At 50.5% G+C, this 15,932-nt stretch overlaps 18 non-coding genes and 2 pseudogenes across 18 annotated transcripts; all 20 read left to right on the top strand.

The window, feature by feature from the left end:
* Positions 1-347: 347 nt before the first annotated feature.
* On the top strand, positions 348-459 carry LOC127140173 (U5 spliceosomal RNA). Its single transcript, XR_007810531.1, has one exon. It is a non-coding gene; the product is annotated as a U5 spliceosomal RNA (small nuclear RNA).
* A 181-nt stretch (positions 460-640) lies between these two features.
* LOC127140166 (U2 spliceosomal RNA) lies at positions 641-832 on the top strand. The gene has a single exon (XR_007810526.1). It is a non-coding gene; the product is annotated as a U2 spliceosomal RNA (small nuclear RNA).
* Positions 833-1,392: 560 nt separating this feature from the next.
* Positions 1,393-1,556, top strand: LOC127140178 (U1 spliceosomal RNA). The gene has a single exon (XR_007810536.1). It is a non-coding gene; the product is annotated as a U1 spliceosomal RNA (small nuclear RNA).
* A 383-nt stretch (positions 1,557-1,939) lies between these two features.
* Positions 1,940-2,054, top strand: LOC127140176 (U5 spliceosomal RNA). Its single transcript, XR_007810534.1, has one exon. It is a non-coding gene; the product is annotated as a U5 spliceosomal RNA (small nuclear RNA).
* A 182-nt stretch (positions 2,055-2,236) lies between these two features.
* LOC127140167 (U2 spliceosomal RNA) lies at positions 2,237-2,432 on the top strand. The gene has a single exon (XR_007810527.1). It is a non-coding gene; the product is annotated as a U2 spliceosomal RNA (small nuclear RNA).
* Positions 2,433-2,998: 566 nt separating this feature from the next.
* LOC127140172 (U1 spliceosomal RNA) lies at positions 2,999-3,162 on the top strand. Its single transcript, XR_007810530.1, has one exon. It is a non-coding gene; the product is annotated as a U1 spliceosomal RNA (small nuclear RNA).
* A 374-nt stretch (positions 3,163-3,536) lies between these two features.
* Positions 3,537-3,648, top strand: LOC127140175 (U5 spliceosomal RNA). The gene has a single exon (XR_007810533.1). It is a non-coding gene; the product is annotated as a U5 spliceosomal RNA (small nuclear RNA).
* A 182-nt stretch (positions 3,649-3,830) lies between these two features.
* LOC127140165 (U2 spliceosomal RNA) lies at positions 3,831-4,021 on the top strand. The gene has a single exon (XR_007810525.1). It is a non-coding gene; the product is annotated as a U2 spliceosomal RNA (small nuclear RNA).
* A 565-nt stretch (positions 4,022-4,586) lies between these two features.
* Positions 4,587-4,750, top strand: LOC127140161 (U1 spliceosomal RNA). Its single transcript, XR_007810521.1, has one exon. It is a non-coding gene; the product is annotated as a U1 spliceosomal RNA (small nuclear RNA).
* A 377-nt stretch (positions 4,751-5,127) lies between these two features.
* On the top strand, positions 5,128-5,239 carry LOC127140171 (U5 spliceosomal RNA). Its single transcript, XR_007810529.1, has one exon. It is a non-coding gene; the product is annotated as a U5 spliceosomal RNA (small nuclear RNA).
* Positions 5,240-5,421: 182 nt separating this feature from the next.
* LOC127140164 (U2 spliceosomal RNA) lies at positions 5,422-5,612 on the top strand. The gene has a single exon (XR_007810524.1). It is a non-coding gene; the product is annotated as a U2 spliceosomal RNA (small nuclear RNA).
* Positions 5,613-6,175: 563 nt separating this feature from the next.
* On the top strand, positions 6,176-6,341 carry LOC127140162 (U1 spliceosomal RNA). Its single transcript, XR_007810522.1, has one exon. It is a non-coding gene; the product is annotated as a U1 spliceosomal RNA (small nuclear RNA).
* A 373-nt stretch (positions 6,342-6,714) lies between these two features.
* LOC127140174 (U5 spliceosomal RNA) lies at positions 6,715-6,827 on the top strand. The gene has a single exon (XR_007810532.1). It is a non-coding gene; the product is annotated as a U5 spliceosomal RNA (small nuclear RNA).
* Positions 6,828-7,008: 181 nt separating this feature from the next.
* LOC127140163 (U2 spliceosomal RNA) lies at positions 7,009-7,199 on the top strand. The gene has a single exon (XR_007810523.1). It is a non-coding gene; the product is annotated as a U2 spliceosomal RNA (small nuclear RNA).
* A 568-nt stretch (positions 7,200-7,767) lies between these two features.
* LOC127140180 (U1 spliceosomal RNA) lies at positions 7,768-7,935 on the top strand. The gene has a single exon (XR_007810538.1). It is a non-coding gene; the product is annotated as a U1 spliceosomal RNA (small nuclear RNA).
* A 386-nt stretch (positions 7,936-8,321) lies between these two features.
* On the top strand, positions 8,322-8,435 carry LOC127140177 (U5 spliceosomal RNA). Its single transcript, XR_007810535.1, has one exon. It is a non-coding gene; the product is annotated as a U5 spliceosomal RNA (small nuclear RNA).
* A 5,745-nt stretch (positions 8,436-14,180) lies between these two features.
* Positions 14,181-14,399, top strand: LOC127140169 (uncharacterized; annotated as a pseudogene).
* Positions 14,400-14,963: 564 nt separating this feature from the next.
* Positions 14,964-15,126, top strand: LOC127140179 (U1 spliceosomal RNA). The gene has a single exon (XR_007810537.1). It is a non-coding gene; the product is annotated as a U1 spliceosomal RNA (small nuclear RNA).
* Positions 15,127-15,493: 367 nt separating this feature from the next.
* LOC127140170 (U5 spliceosomal RNA) lies at positions 15,494-15,605 on the top strand. Its single transcript, XR_007810528.1, has one exon. It is a non-coding gene; the product is annotated as a U5 spliceosomal RNA (small nuclear RNA).
* A 179-nt stretch (positions 15,606-15,784) lies between these two features.
* Positions 15,785-15,932, top strand: LOC127140168 (uncharacterized; annotated as a pseudogene).

The following is a 15,932-nucleotide window of genomic DNA, read 5'->3' as shown; positions in this document are numbered from 1 at the left end:
CGGGTAGCTTCTTTTACTCGTAAGCGTGAAAGCGTGCTGCCAACTATGCCAGTTTTACGACTGCAGAGTCGGTGCTGTTGTCGGGCCGTGACGATTGGTGGGCGTTTCTGTATGTTACAAGCACACATGCCCAGCCCCCGCCCCCGCCCCCCCCCAAAGGCGGGGCTTTCCGCCTAAGCCTAACCCTCCGCAAACCCCATTGGATAGCGCATGTGACAGTACGGGGCAGGGTAGCTGACGGGTGCGATCTGGGATTTGGAACGCGGCAGGCGCAAAGAGAGGCCTACCGTGACGGTGGTGGCTGGGACGACTGGGGTTCTCGGCTGCCCTCAAGGCGAAGGCCGTACTGACTCTGGTTTCTCTTCATAACGCACAAGTCTTTCGCCTTTTACTAAAGACTTCCGTGGAGAGGAACGCCAACGAGTTTAAGCTATTTTTGGTAGGTTTGGCCGTAAGGCTGAGCCCTTTGAGTGTGTGAAAAGTCAAACGGCTGTCTCCGCTAAGAACCAGGGGTGCAAAGTGGGGAGACTGGGTGGGGGTGCTAAGCAGCAGCCATTGTTAGGCTGGCTTGAAAACAGGGCACCGTGACAAGAGAGGATCGTGCCAAGAGCTTGGACGGAACACGAAACGCTTTGGACTCATCGCTTCTCGGCCTTTTGGCTAAGATCAAGTGTAGTATCTGTTCTTATCAGTTTAAATATCTGATACGTCCCCTACCCGGGGACCATATATTAAATTGATTTTTGGATCAGGGAGCCGGAACGGGGGCTTGCTCCTTCCACTCCACGCATCGACCCGGTATTGCATTACCTCCAGGTACGGTGCACATTCTCTGGAAACGTGCAATGTAACTATAGAGTTTTGTGGGGGGTGTTTTTTCCAGGGGAGTCCCTTGCTTTTCTCACATTCCTTTATCGATAGGGTACAAGTTGCTCAAAGCCCTGATGCGGTTACTGAGTCGTACGCTTAGTGGTGCACTCTTGATTTTTCCCTTCCCCGGAGGTTGATCAGGGTGTACCGTCTCTCTTTTGCAGCTGGAAAAGAAGGTAAAGTAAGCAGTTCCCTCTATAGAAGGGGATAACGTGTCCAACAGACCTTTAGAGACGGGAGCATACACGGCTTATGCATTACTGTTTTTTGAAAAAAACAGGCACATTCCAGTTTGTCTGGGCCGAGCTCCGACCGGTGAGAAAAGTCAATAAAACCAGCAAAGTTTGTGCACCGCGCAACTTTGTCAAACTGCAGTATAGTGCTTGCAACGCCTCGGGGACAAGCCTCAGATGAGGGTCAGCTAATGCTGATGTCGCCGAACTCTGGCATTGTGCAGTGTGGCCACCATCAGCCAGGGTGCTGTGTCTGGAACCGACCCACCGTCTCTGACAACTCCAACTCATACTTACCTGGCAGGGGAGATACCATGATCAAGAAGGTGGTTCACCCAGGGCGAGGCTCAGCCATTGCACTCCGGTTGCGCTGACCCCTGCGAATTCCCCAAATGTGGGAGTCTCGACTGCATAATTTCTGGTAGTGGGGGACTGCGTTCGCGCTCTCCCCTGACCGCTACGTCAAAGGAAAACAAGGTGTCCCGGGTAGCTTCTTTTACTCGTAAGCGTGAAAGCGTGCTGCCACTATGCCAGTTTTACGACTGCAGAGTCGGTGCTGTTTGTCGGGCCGTGACGATTGGTGGGCGTTTCTGTATGTTACAAGCACACATGCCCCAGCCCCCGCCCCGCCACGGCAAAGCGGGGCTTTCCCCGGCCTAAGCCTAACCCTGCCGCAAAACCCCATTGGATAGCGCATGGTGACAGTACGGGGCAGGGTAGCTGACGGGTGGGCGATCTGGGATTTGGAACGCGGCAGGCGCAAAGAGAGGCCTACCGTGACGGTGGTGGCTGGGACGACTGGGGTTCTCGGCTGCCCTCAAGGCGAAGGCCGTACTGACTCTGGTTTCTCTTCATAACGCACAAGTCTTTCGGCCTTTTACTAAAGACTTCCGTGGAGAGGAACGCCAACGGAGTTTAAGCTATTTTTGGTAGGTTTGGGCCGTAAGGCTGAGCCCTTTGAGTGTGTGAAAAGTCAAACGGCTGTCTCCGCTAAAGAACCAGGGGTGCAAAGTGGGGAGACTGGGTGGGGGTGCTAAGGCAGCAGCCATTGTTAGGCTGGCTTGAAAACAGGGCACCGTGACAAGAGAGGATCGTGCCAAGAGCTTGGACGGAACACGAAACGCTTTGGACTCATCGCTTCTCGGCCCTTTTGGCTAAGAATCAAGTGTAGTATCTGTTCTTATCAGTTTAATATCTGATACGTCCCCTACCCGGGGACCATATATTAAATTGATTTTTGGATCAGGGAGCCGGAACGGGGGCTTGCTCCTTCCACTCCAACGCATCGACCGCGGTATTGCATTACCGTCCAGGTACGGTGCACATTCTCTGGAAACGTGCAATGTAACTATAGAGTTTTGTGGGGGGTGTTTTTTCCAGGGGAGTCCCTTGCTTTTCTCACATTCCTTTATCGATAGGGTACAAGTTGCTCAAAGCCCTGATGCGGTTACTGAGTCGTACGCTTAGTGGTGCACTCTTGATTTTTCCCTTCCCCGGAGGTTGATCAGGGTGTACCGTCTCTCTTTTGCAGGCTGGAAAAGAAGGTAAAGTAAGGCAGTTCCCTCTATAGAAGGGGATAACGTGTCCAACAGACCTTTAGAGACGGGAGCATACACGGCTTATGCATTACTGTTTTTTGAAAAAAAACAGGCACATTCCAGTTTGTCTGGGCCGAGCTCCTGACCGGTGAGAAAAGTCAATAAAACCAGCAAAGTTTGTGCACCGCGCAACTTTGTCAAACTGCAGTATAGTGCTTGCAACGCCTCGGGCGACAAGCCTCAGATGAGGGTCAGCTAATGCTGATGTCGCCGAACTCTGGCATTGTGCAGTGTGGCCACCATCAGCCAGGGTGCTGTGTCTGGAACCGACCCCACCGTCTCTGACAACTCCAACTCATACTTACCTGGCAGGGGAGATACCATGATCAAGAAGGTGGTTCACCCAGGGCGAGGCTCAGCCATTGCACTCCGGTTGCGCTGACCCCTGCGAATTCCCCAAATGTGGGAGTCTCGACTGCATAATTTCTGGTAGTGGGGGACTGCGTTCGCGCTCTCCCCTGACCGCTACGTCAAAGGAAAACAAGGTGTCCCGGGTAGCTTCTTTTACTCGTAAGCGTGAAAGCGTGCTGCCAACTATGCCAGTTTTACGACTGCAGAGTCGGTGCTGTTGTCGGGCCGTGACGATTGGTGGGCGTTTTCTGTATGTTACAAGCACACATGCCCCAGCCCCCGCCCCCCCCCAAAGGCGGGGCTTTCCGCCTAAGCCTAACCCTCCGCAAACCCCATTGGATAGCGCATGTGACAGTACGGGGCAGGGTAGCTGACGGGTGCGATCTGGGATTTGGAACGCGGCAGGCGCAAAGAGAGGCCTACCGTGACGGTGGTGGCTGGGACGACTGGGGTTCTCGGCTGCCCTCAAGGCGAAGGCCGTACTGACTCTGGTTTCTCTTCATAACGCACAAGTCTTTCGCCTTTTACTAAAGACTTCCGTGGAGAGGAACGCCAACGGAGTTTAAGCTATTTTTGGTAGGTTTGGCCGTAAGGCTGAGCCCTTTGAGTGTGTGAAAAGTCAAACGGCTGTCTCCGCTAAGAACCAGGGGTGCAAAGTGGGGAGACTGGGTGGGGGTGCTAAGCAGCAGCCATTGTTTAGGCTGGCTTGAAAACAGGGCACCGTGACAAGAGAGGATCGTGCCAAGAGCTTGGACGGAACACGAAACGCTTTGGACTCATCGCTTCTCGGCCTTTTGGCTAAGATCAAGTGTAGTATCTGTTCTTATCAGTTTAATATCTGATACGTCCCCTACCCGGGGACCATATATTAAATTGATTTTTGGATCAGGGAGCCGGAACGGGGGCTTGCTCCTTCCACTCCACGCATCGACCCGGTATTGCATTACCTCCAGGTACGGTGCACATTCTCTGGAAACGTGCAATGTAACTATAAGAGTTTTGTGGGGGGTGTTTTTTCCAGGGGAGTCCCTTGCTTTTCTCACATTCCTTTATCGATAGGGTACAAGTTGCTCAAAGCCCTGATGCGGTTACTGAGTCGTACGCTTAGTGGTGCACTCTTGATTTTTCCCTTCCCCGGAGGTTGATCAGGGTGTACCGTCTCTCTTTTGCAGCTGGAAAAGAAGGTAAAGTAAGCAGTTCCTCTCTATATAAGGGGATAACGTGTCCAACAGACCTTTAGAGACGGGAGCATACACGGCTTATGCATTACTGTTTTTTGAAAAAAAACAGGCACATTCCAGTTTGTCTGGGCCGAGCTCCGACCGGTGAGAAAAGTCAATAAAACCAGCAAAGTTTGTGCACCGCGCAACTTTGTCAAACTGCAGTATACGTGCTTGCAACGCCTCGGGGACAAGCCTCAGATGAGGGTCAGCTAATGCTGATGTCGCCGAACTCTGGCATTGTGCAGTGTGGCCACCATCAGCCAGGGTGCTGTGTCTGGAACCGACCCCACCGTCTCTGACAACTCCAACTCATACTTACCTGGCAGGGGAGATACCATGATCAAGAAGGTGGTTCACCCAGGGCGAGGCTCAGCCATTGCACTCCGGTTGCGCTGACCCCTGCGAATTCCCCAAATGTGGGAGTCTCGACTGCATAATTTCTGGTAGTGGGGGACTGCGTTCGCGCTCTCCCCTGACCGCTACGTCAAAGGAAAACAAGGTGTCCCGGGTAGCTTCTTTTTACTCGTAAGCGTGAAAGCGTGCTGCCAACTATGCCAGTTTTACGACTGCAGAGTCGGTGCTGTTGTCGGGCCGTGACGATTGGTGGGCGTTTCTGTATGTTACAAGCACACATGCCCCAGCCCCCGCCCCCGCCCCCCAAAGGCGGGGCTTTCCGCCTAAGCCTAACCCTCCGCAAACCCCATTGGATAGCGCATGTGACAGTACGCGGGCAGGGTAGCTGACGGGTGCGATCTGGGATTTGGAACGCGGCAGGCGCAAAGAGAGGCCTACCGTGACGGTGGTGGCTGGGACGACTGGGGTTCTCGGCTGCCCTCAAGGCGAAGGCCGTACTGACTCTGGTTTCTCTTCATAACGCACAAGTCTTTCGCCTTTTACTAAAGACTTCCGTGGAGAGGAACGCCAACGAGTTTAAGCTATTTTTGGTAGGTTTGGCCGTAAGGCTGAGCCCTTTGAGTGTGTGAAAAGTCAAACGGCTGTCTCCGCTAAGAACCAGGGGTGCAAAGTGGGGAGACTGGGTGGGGGTGCTAAGCAGCAGCCCATTGTTAGGCTGGCTTGAAAACAGGGCACCGTGACAAGAGAGGATCGTGCCAAGAGCTTGGACGGAACACGAAACGCTTTGGACTCATCGCTTCTCGGCCTTTTGGCTAAGATCAAGTGTAGTATCTGTTCTTATCAGTTTAATATCTGATACGTCCCCTACCCGGGGACCATATATTAAATTGATTTTTGGATCAGGGAGCCGGAACGGGGGCTTGCTCCTTCCACTCCACGCATCGACCCGGTATTGCATTACCTCCAGGTACGGTGCACATTCTCTGGAAACGTGCAATGTAACTATAGAGTTTTGTGGGGGGTGTTTTTTCCAGGGGAGTCCCTTGCTTTTCTCACATTCCTTTATCGATAGGGTACAAGTTGCTCAAAGCCCTGATGCGGTTACTGAGTCGTACGCTTAGTGGTGCACTCTTGATTTTTCCCTTCCCCGGAGGTTGATCAGGGTGTACCGTCTCTCTTTTGCCAGCTGGAAAAGAAGGTAAAGTAAGCAGTTCCCTCTATAGAAGGGATAACGTGTCCAACAGACCTTTAGAGACGGGAGCATACACGGCTTATGCATTACTGTTTTTTGAAAAAAAAACAGGCACATTCCAGTTTGTCTGGGCCGAGCTCCGACCGGTGAGAAAAGTCAATAAAACCAGCAAAGTTTGTGCACCGCGCAACTTTGTCAAACTGCAGTATAGTGCTTGCAACGCCTCGGGGACAAGCCTCAGATGAGGGTCAGCTAATGCTGATGTCGCCGAACTCTGGCATTGTGCAGTGTGGCCACCATCAGCCAGGGTGCTGTGTCTGGAACCGACCCCACCGTCTCTGACAACTCCAACTCATACTTACCTGGCAGGGGAGATACCATGATCAAGAAGGTGGTTCACCCAGGGCGAGGCTCAGCCATTGCACTCCGGTTGCGCTGACCCCTGCGAATTCCCCAAATGTGGGAGTCTCGACCTGGCATAATTTCTGGTAGTGGGGGACTGCGTTCGCGCTCTCCCCTGACCGCTACGTCAAAGGAAAACAAGGTGTCCCGGGTAGCTTCTTTTACTCGTAAGCGTGAAAGCGTGCTGCCAACTATGCCAGTTTTACGACTGCAGAGTCGGTGCTGTTGTCGGGCCGTGACGATTGGTGGGCGTTTCTGTATGTTACAAGCACACATGCCCCCGCCCCGCCCCCGCCCCCCAAAGGCGGGGCTTTCCGCCTAAGCCTAACCCTCCGCAAACCCATTGGATAGCGCATGTGACAGTACGGGGCAGGGTAGCTGACGGGTGCGATCTGGGATTTGGAACGCGGCAGGCGCAAAGAGAGGCCTACCGTGACGGTGGTGGCTGGGACGACTGGGGTTCTCGGCTGCCCTCAAGGCGAAGGCCGTACTGACTCTGGTTTCTCTTCATAACGCACAAGTCTTTCGCCTTTTACTAAAGACTTCCGTGGAGAGGAACGCCAAACGAGTTTAAGCTATTTTTGGTAGGTTTGGCCGTAAGGCTGAGCCCTTTGAGTGTGTGAAAAGTCAAACGGCTGTCTCCGCTAAGAACCAGGGGTGCAAAGTGGGGAGACTGGGTGGGGGTGCTAAGCAGCAGCCATTGTTAGGCTGGCTTGAAAACAGGGCACCGTGACAAGAGAGGATCGTGCCAAGAGCTTGGACGGAACACGAAACGCTTTGGACTCATCGCTTCTCGGCCTTTTGGCTAAGATCAAGTGTAGTATCTGTTCTTATCAGTTTAATATCTGATACGTCCCCTACCCGGGGACCATATATTAAATTGATTTTTGGATCAGGGAGCCGGAACGGGGGCTTGCTCCTTCCACTCCACGCATCGACCCGGTATTGCATTACCTCCAGGTACGGTGCACATTCTCTGGAAACGTGCAATGTAACTATAGAGTTTTGTGGGGGGTGTTTTTTCCAGGGGAGTCCCTTGCTTTTCTCACATTCCTTTATCGATAGGGTACAAGTTGCTCCAAAGCCCTGATGCGGTTACTGAGTCGTACGCTTAGTGGTGCACTCTTGATTTTTCCCTTCCCCGGAGGTTGATCAGGGTGTACCGTCTCTCTTTTGCAGCTGGAAAAGAAGGTAAAGTAAGCAGTTCCCTCTATAGTAAGGGGATAACGTGTCCAACAGACCTTTAGAGACGGGAGCATACACGGCTTATGCATTACTGTTTTTTGAAAAAAAAACAGGCACATTCCAGTTTGTCTGGGCCGAGCTCCGACCGGTGAGAAAAGTCAATAAAACCAGCAAAGTTTGTGCACCGCGCAACTTTGTCAAACTGCAGTATAGTGCTTGCAACGCCTCGGGGACAAGCCTCAAGATGAGGGTCAGCTAATGCTGATGTCGCCGAACTCTGGCATTGTGCAGTGTGGCCACCATCAGCCCAGGGTGCTGTGTCTGGAACCGACCCCACCGTCTCTGACAACTCCAAACTCATACTTACCTGGCAGGGGAGATACCATGATCAAGAAGGTGGTTCACCCAGGGCGAGGCTCAGCCATTGCACTCCGGGTTGCGCTGACCCCTGCGAATTCCCCAAAATGTGGGAGTCTCGACTGCATAATTTCTGGTAGTGGGGGACTGCGTTCGCGGCCTCTCCCCTGACCGCCTACGTCAAAGGAAAACAAGGTGTCCCGGGTAGCTTCTTTTACTCGTAAGCGTGAAAGCGTGCTGCCAACTATGCCAGTTTTACCGACTGCAGAGTCGGTGCTGTTGTCGGGCCGTGACGATTGGTGGGCGTTTCTGTATGTTACAAGCACACATGCCGCCAGCCCCCCCCCCAGCCCCCCCAAAGGCGGGGCTTTCCGCCTAAGCCTAACCCTCCGCAAACCCCATTGGATAGCGGCATGTGACAGTACGGGGCAGGGTAGCTGACGGGTGCGATCTGGGATTTGGAACGCGGCAGGCGGCAAAGAGAGGCCTACCGTGACGGTGGTGGGTGGCTGGGACGACTGGGGTTCTCGGCTGCCCTCAAGGCGAAGGCCGTACTGACTCTGGTTTCTCTTTCATAACGCACAAGTCTTTCGCCTTTTTACTAAAGACTTCCGTGGAGAGGAACGCCAACGGAGTTTAAGCTATTTTTGGTAGGTTTGGCCGTAAGGCTGAGCCCTTTGAGTGTGTGAAAAGTCAAACGGCTGTCTCCGCTAAGAACCAGGGGTGCAAAGTGGGGAGACTGGGTGGGGGTGCTAAGCAGCAGCCATTGTTAGGCTGGCTTGAAAACAGGGCACCGTGACAAGAGAGGATCGTGCCAAGAGCTTGGACGGAACACGAAACGCTTTGGACTCATCGCTAAGGTAGTATCTGGCTGATATCTTTCATTATTGCATCAGGTACGGTGCACGTTCTCTGGAAACGCTTCTCGGCCTTTTGGCTAAGACTGCGATCGCCTCCTGTTGGTGGTTAAAATACTTGTCTGTCGTGGCATCGGTTTTATCAGTGCTTGGGAGGATATTTCTAAATGTTCCTTGTTTAAAGCATTTCAATTTTCCAGTAATTGAAAATCTTTAACAAATAGGAATTCATTGGCTGAGAGAGCTATTTTACCTGTTCTCTGCAGGTTGTAACATCTTGACCAGGCCGATCAGGTAAGTACTCTTTGTCTCTTGTGTTATTTATTGTTTTTCATTATTCTTACTTGTCGGATTGATCTTTTACTGGTTTTATTGTTTTCAGCACTTTTTTAGCTTGTGGTGCCTCCATCATGTCGGCCACCCATGCCGGCATGCGGAGGCACCACAGCGTTCGTTTAAATTTTGTGGAGAGAGAGGGTAAACTCCTGGGGATGTCCAGACTGGACTTCTCCAGGAAGCTAGTCCAAAAAGCCTTGGGTTTCACACCAAATGATCTGAACTGTATACTGACCTTGCCTTTTGGTAAAGGCTTTGATGTGAGTTTCCGTTCAGCAGCTCTGCTAAGAGAGTTTTGGACACGTTTTGAAAATGTTAAACCCCAGTTTTCTGCCTTCAGTGTGGAGAAACTGACTGACAATGCCTTAAAAACGGTTATTGTCAGAATGTTCAATGAAACAGTGAATGCAGAGGACATTTGTTTGTGGCTGGGAAGATATTGCACTGTTAAAGGCCAGGCTACCAAAGTGAGAGATGAGGATGGCATTTGGAACTGCGCTTGGAGGGTCCCCATTCAACAATGGCAGGACCCCCAGGGCTTCCAAGGCCTAAAACATCTGCCATCCATGATAGTTCTGGGAGAAAACAGGGGCTACATCCATTACCAGGGTCAGCCCAAGCTCTGCCGCAAGTGTGGTGAGCACGGGCACCTGGCCGAAGCTTGTCAGCAGACTGTCTGTGGGAAATGCAGAGAAATTGGGCACACCTTTGAGGAGTGCACCAATGGCAGAAAATGCAATCTATGTGGAGAATCAAACCACCTCTTCAGAGATTGCCCCAAATCTTTTGCCAACAAAGTAAAGGCAGCAAAAGCAAGTGGGCAAAATGGTGGACCAGGCCAGGCAGTTAGAGAGCTAATTGAAGAGGCTGGGCCGGAAAATTCAAATCTCCCGCCAAATCCTGTGATTGGAGGAGTGGAATCAGATGAGGCGGGAGAAAGGGAGGGGCCTGCAACAGCCCCATCAACAGAGAGTTCTGGAGAGGATGGGGCAATGCAGGTAGAGGGCGGAGCTAGTTCAGATAATGAGGAAGGCCAATTGCAGACTGATAGCGAGGATGCCTCCCCCCCCAACGCCCAGCAAACAAAGAGGCCGGCATCAAGAATTGTCCTCTGAGTCTCCTGTATTCTCAGAGAAGAGGGGAAGAGTTGGGACTCTCTCAGACAGTTCATCTGTGGAGGAGCCCAGAGTCTTCCCCCTCCGATTCACGCAAATGAGGTCTCATTTTTAACAATAGCTCTGGCAATCAACCCCTAAGGACTCAAAACTAAATGCAAGGTTGCAGGCCTAGACCAACCCCCAGAGTCCATCCGGGGACTGGAGCTAAACCCCCTTACTCTTCACCTGTAAGAGTGAAGGAAGAGCTCCATTCACAGCAGATTTATCTGACTGCCATTTTATCTCTGAAATTCTTGTATAGTCTTTTAAAATTTCATACCTGTTGTTTTTACCATACTCATGACTCTCACCTTCTCAACCGTCAATGTGAGGAAGTGTGAAGTCGCGAGTTAGAGCCCAGAGTATTTTATCCTATCTTGTTTCCTTTAAGTCAGATGTGTTTTTAATACAGGAATGTGGCATTCCGTTTTTAAAACACTACAGACAGTGGGAGGAGTTGTGGCCATATACATCAATATGGAGTGGATCAAATTACAACAAAAATGATGGAGTGGCCATTTTTAATCAAAAATCCTCAGGTTCTGGTGAAGGGCAGCACTGTGGGTGAGAAACGGTCGGGCACTTTTAGCACACTTGACTTTTAGGAGAAGGGATTTTAATCTCTTAAATATTTATGGCTTTAATGACAGGAATGACAGGTATGACCTTTTAGAAGAACTGCAGTTCCACATGCTAGGTAGGGAACCTTTAGTTGTAGGGGGTGATTTTAATTGTATTTTAAGCAGGAAAGACAGGAAAAGAGGAGGGCAAGATTTTAAAGTTGATAAAGCATCACTTTTACTACAGGGCATATGCAGGGATTTTAAAATTCAGGACTGTTTTAAAACCATGCATCCTAGAGAGGAGGGCTTCACCTGGTTCAGTGGTGATGGCACCAGAGCCTCTCGCATAGACTATATTTTTACACGGGACTGCCCACCAACCGATGCTAGATTGACCCCTGTTTTCTTTTCCGATCACCTGATGCTTTCCTGCACCCTTTCGCTCTCTTCGGGTGTGACATCAGGAAGTGGTCTGTGGAAACTCAACTGCTCCCTTTTAGAAGACCAGGTTTTAGTCAACCAATACAGGGAGCAGTACAGAGAGTGGCAGACCCTTCAAGACTTTTACGACACATGCGCACACTGGTGGGAAATGGTGAAGGAAAAGACCCAGACTTTTTTTAGACAGGCAGGGAAGAGAAAAAAGAGTAGGGAAAATAGACGCATGATGGGACTGCAGAAACGACTACAACGCTATTTTAAACTACAACAATGCGGAATGGATTTTAGTGAGGAAATAAAACAAGTCAAAACAGAGATGTCGGTTTTAGCAGAAACCAAAAGTAAAGGTGTCATTTTAAGAAGCAGGGAACAAGAAATTGAAGAGGGGGAAAAGTGCACAAGGTATTTTTTTAAGAAAATCATAAATAAAAGGGGAACGGTTTGTAAACTAACAAAAGAAAATGGGTGCACAGTAGAAACAATAGAAGAAATTAAACAAGTTGTTGAAAACTACTATGAAAAATTGTACCAAAGGAAACCTATTGAAAAAGACACCATGACAGAAGTTTTAAACCTCATTACCGGGGACAGTAGAAAGCAGCGTGCTTTTAACCCAAGATTTTACGATTTTAGAGTTAAATAAATGCATCACAGGTTTTAAGAAGGGGAAGTCCCCAGGACAAGATGGACTTCCCCTGGAATTTTATTTGACATTTTGGGACATTTTAGCACCTGATTTTGCTTGCTGTTTTTATGGGTTTTGAACGACTAGACCGACTTCCTGACAGTTTTAGAATAGGGATAGTGACTCTCCTTCACAAGGCCAAAGATAAGACTGATTTGAAGAACTGGAGACCTATCACTCTTTTAAACTTTGACTGCAAACTTTTAGCCTCACGTATGTCTGGATTTTTAGAAGAGGTGATTCACCCAGATCAAGCCTGCGCCATTCCGGGGAGGAAGATCACCGACAGCCTCGTACTGATCCGAGACACCATCTGTTACGCGAGAGACAGAAACATCAGGCTAATAGTACTAAATTTAGATTTTGAAAAAGCCTTCGATCGGGTCTCGCACCAGTACCTCTTTCGGGTACTGCAAAAAATGGGATTTCCAGAAAGGTTTATAGCTTGGGTGGGATTGCTGTACCGGAGCATCACCAGCAGATTTGTTATTAACGGGCACCTGACAAAAGCAGTGGATATTAACTGCGGTGTTCGTCAGGGCTGTCCGTTATCTGCCCTCCTCTATGTCATCTGTATAGAACCTCTGGCGCAGATCTTGGAGAAGGGACCAACGAATCAATGGGATCGGAATCCCAGGGAGCGGGGGAATTCAGACTAAATGCGTTTTATACATGGACGACGTGAACGATTTTATGCACCGACCTTTTATCTGTCAACAGGACGCTGGACTTGACTGACTGGTTTGGATGGGCCTCTGGGTCAAAACTCAACAGAGGCAAGACCCAAGCCCAACTTTATGGGCCATGGACGGCGACTGAAATGACAGGACTCCCCCCTGACTGTGACACAGACTGACCAGAGAATACTGGGGGTCAAATTTGACAAGGAGGGGGGAGGGAAAACAAATTGGCCAGACGTGGTAGGAAAAGTAAGGCAAAGACTAGGATACTGGGGACTTAGAGGACTGACCATTGAAGGGAAGGTTTTAATCATCAAAGCAGTGATTTTTACCCTTGCTTTTACTGATCAGTTCCGTTTTTATCCCTCCTAGGAGAGTGCTTTTAGATCTTGACCGAGCCATCTTTTACTTTTTGTGGGGCTCCAAGTGGGAAAGACTGAGGAGAGACGTGATGAGGAGGCCAAAAGAAAAAGGGGGAAAAGGAGTACCTGACCTACACTTGTTTTTAGGAAGCCGATACGTCGCGCTATACGTGAAATATGCTACAGACCCATCCAGAAACCCTAAGACCACAGCAATGACACGATTCTGGATGGGTTCTTATCTCAAAAGACTGAAGATTTTACCCACTGATCTTAAAGTACCTGTGTCCTTTAACCTGCCACCAGCCTATGCTTTTATTCAGAAGTTTTTAAAGCATTTTAACCTGGAGCAGGAGGAGCTGCAAGTTTTAGCCAATCACCGTGTGTTGATTTCTGTTGTGCAGGAGCAGGAACCAGTGAGTCCAGTGCGCGGGCTTCCATTAGGCCAGCCCTCAACAGTTTGGCGCAACGTCAACCACCCCCGCTCTTCCAAACAGACTCCGGGACCTGTCATGGATGGTGGCTCACGAGATCCTCCCGGTCAGGTCCGTCATGCACTCCCGGGGCATGTCGGCGCTCTCAACCTGCGACCTGGTTGTGGTGCGCCTGAGTCGGTGAGGCATCTGCTCTGGGAGTGCAGCGCTGCCGTAGACCAGTGGGCAATGGCCGGCTCCTTACAATTCCCGTACTTGCCAGCAAGGGAGGTCCTTACAGCACAGCTGGTGCTCTATGGGGTGAGCCAGGAAGCAATCAAAAAAGACGACTTTGCCAAGCAGTGGCTCACCCTGGCCGCCATCAAAGACGCCATGTGGACCTCCAGAAACTTGCTGGTAAGGAAGCACATGCAGATGCCCCCCGTGGCTGTGATCCGGATGGCCGCAGCGACGGTCCAAGTGGCCGAAGCTGCAGGCGGCAGGCCTAGGACACAGCCACAAAGAAGAATCGCCTCTGTGCCCATTCGGACGAAGGAGCCGGAGCTACACGGGAAAAGGTCAAAGCAGCGGCGGCCTGGCTCTCCGGGAGAGGAAGGTGGGAAGGAGCGAGAGGGCGGGGATCTCCTATGAGCACCAGGACAGGATCCTGAGAGACTTACTGTTTGGAGGAGCGGAGTGAGTAACCCTGGGTAGGGACTCACCCTGCTCCTGCACAAGAGAACCTTTTAACAAATACACTCCCTTTTAAAATATTCCTTTACAACTTTGTTGTTTTTTTTTTTTAATCTGTAAAACCTCTTAAAAGTACTGTTTTCATTGTCTTAACTATGATTTTACAGATTATCCACAATTGTTGACAAGTTGTATTTTGATGTAGGGTGTATTTTTTTTAATTATGCAAAAGTTTCTATGGAAAATGGAAATGAGTATCAATAAAGAGAAAAAAAAAAAAAAAAAAAAAAAAATCTGTTCTTATCAGTTTAATATCTGATACGTCCCCTACCCGGGGACCATATATTAAATTGATTTTTTGGATCAGGGAGCCGGAACGGGGGCTTGCTCCTTCCACTCCACGCATCGACCCGGTATTGCATTACCTCCAGGTACGGTGCACATTCTCTGGAAACGTGCAATGTAACTATAGAGTTTTGTGGGGGGTGTTTTTTCCAGGGGAGTCCCTTGCTTTTCTCACATTCCTTTATCGATAGGGTACAAGTTGCTCAAAGCCCTGATGCAGGTTACTGAGTCGTACGCTTAGTAGGTGCACTCTTGATTTTTCCCCTTCCCCGGAGGTTGATCAGGGTGTACCGTCTCTCTTTTGCAGCTGGAAAAGAAGGTAAAGTAAGCAGTTCCCTCTATAGAAGGGGATAACGTGTCCAACAGACCTTTAGAGACGGGAGCATACACGGCTTATGCATTACTGTTTTTTGAAAAAAAACAGGCACATTCCAGTTTGTCTGGGCCGAGCTCCGACCGGTGAGAAAAGTCAATAAAACCAGCAAAGTTTGTGCACCGCGCAACTTTGTCAAACTGCAGTATACTGCTTGCAACGCCTCGGGGACAAGCCTCAGATGAGGGTCAGCTAATGCTGATGTCGCCGAACTCTGGCATTGTGCAGTGTGGCCACCATCAGCCAGGGTGCTGTGTCTGGAACCGACCCACCGTCTCTGACAACTCCAACTCATACTTACCTGGCAGGGGAGATACCATGATCAAGAAGGTGGTTCACCCAGGGCGAGGGCTCAGCCATTGCACTCCGGTTGCGCTGACCCCTGCGAATTCCCCAAATGTGGGAGTCTCGACTGCATAATTTCTGGTAGTGGGGACTGCGTTCGCGCTCTCCCCTGACCGCTACGTCAAAGGAAAAACAAGGTGTCCCGGGTAGCTTCTTTTACTCGTAAGCGTGAAAGCGTGCTGCCAACTATGCCAGTTTTACGACTGCAGAGTCGGTGCTGTTGTCGGGCCGTGACGATTGGTGGGCGTTTCTGTATGTTACAAGCACACATGCCCCGCCCCCGCCCCCAAAGGCGGGGCTTTCCGCCTAAGCCTAACCCTCCGCAAACCCCATTGGATAGCGCATGTGACAGTACGGGGCAGGGTAGCTGACGGGTGCGATCTGGGATTTGGAACGCGGCAGGCGCAAAGAGAGGCCTACCGTGGGTGGTGGCTGGGACGACTGGGGTTCTCGGCTGCCCTCAAGGCGAAGGCCGTACTGACTCTGGTTTCTCTTCATAACGCACAAGTCTTTCGCCTTTTACTAAAGACTTCCGTGGAGAGGAACGCCAACGAGTTTAAGCTATTTTTGGTAGGTTTGGCCGTAAGGCTGAGCCCTTTGAGTGTGTGAAAAGTCAAACGGCTGTCTCCGCTAAGAACCAGGGGTGCAAAGTGGGGAGACTGGGTGGGGTGCTAAGCAGCAGCCATTTTAGGCTGGCTTGAAAACAGGGCACCGTGACAAGAGAGGATCGTGCCAAGAGCTTGGACGGAACACGAAACGCTTTGGACTCATCGCTTCTCGGCCTTTTGGCTAAGATCAAGTGTAGTATCTGTTCTTATCAGTTTAATATCTGATACGTCCCCTACCCGGGGACCATATATTAAATTGATTTTTGGATCAGGGAGCCGGAACGGGGGCTTGCTCCTTCCACTCCACGC

This window comes from Lates calcarifer, unplaced genomic scaffold (assembly GCF_001640805.2).
Source record: "Lates calcarifer isolate ASB-BC8 unplaced genomic scaffold, TLL_Latcal_v3 _unitig_2372_quiver_2630, whole genome shotgun sequence".
Taxonomy (NCBI): domain Eukaryota; kingdom Metazoa; phylum Chordata; class Actinopteri; family Centropomidae; genus Lates; species Lates calcarifer.
This window is presented reverse-complemented; position numbering and strand designations above follow the sequence as displayed.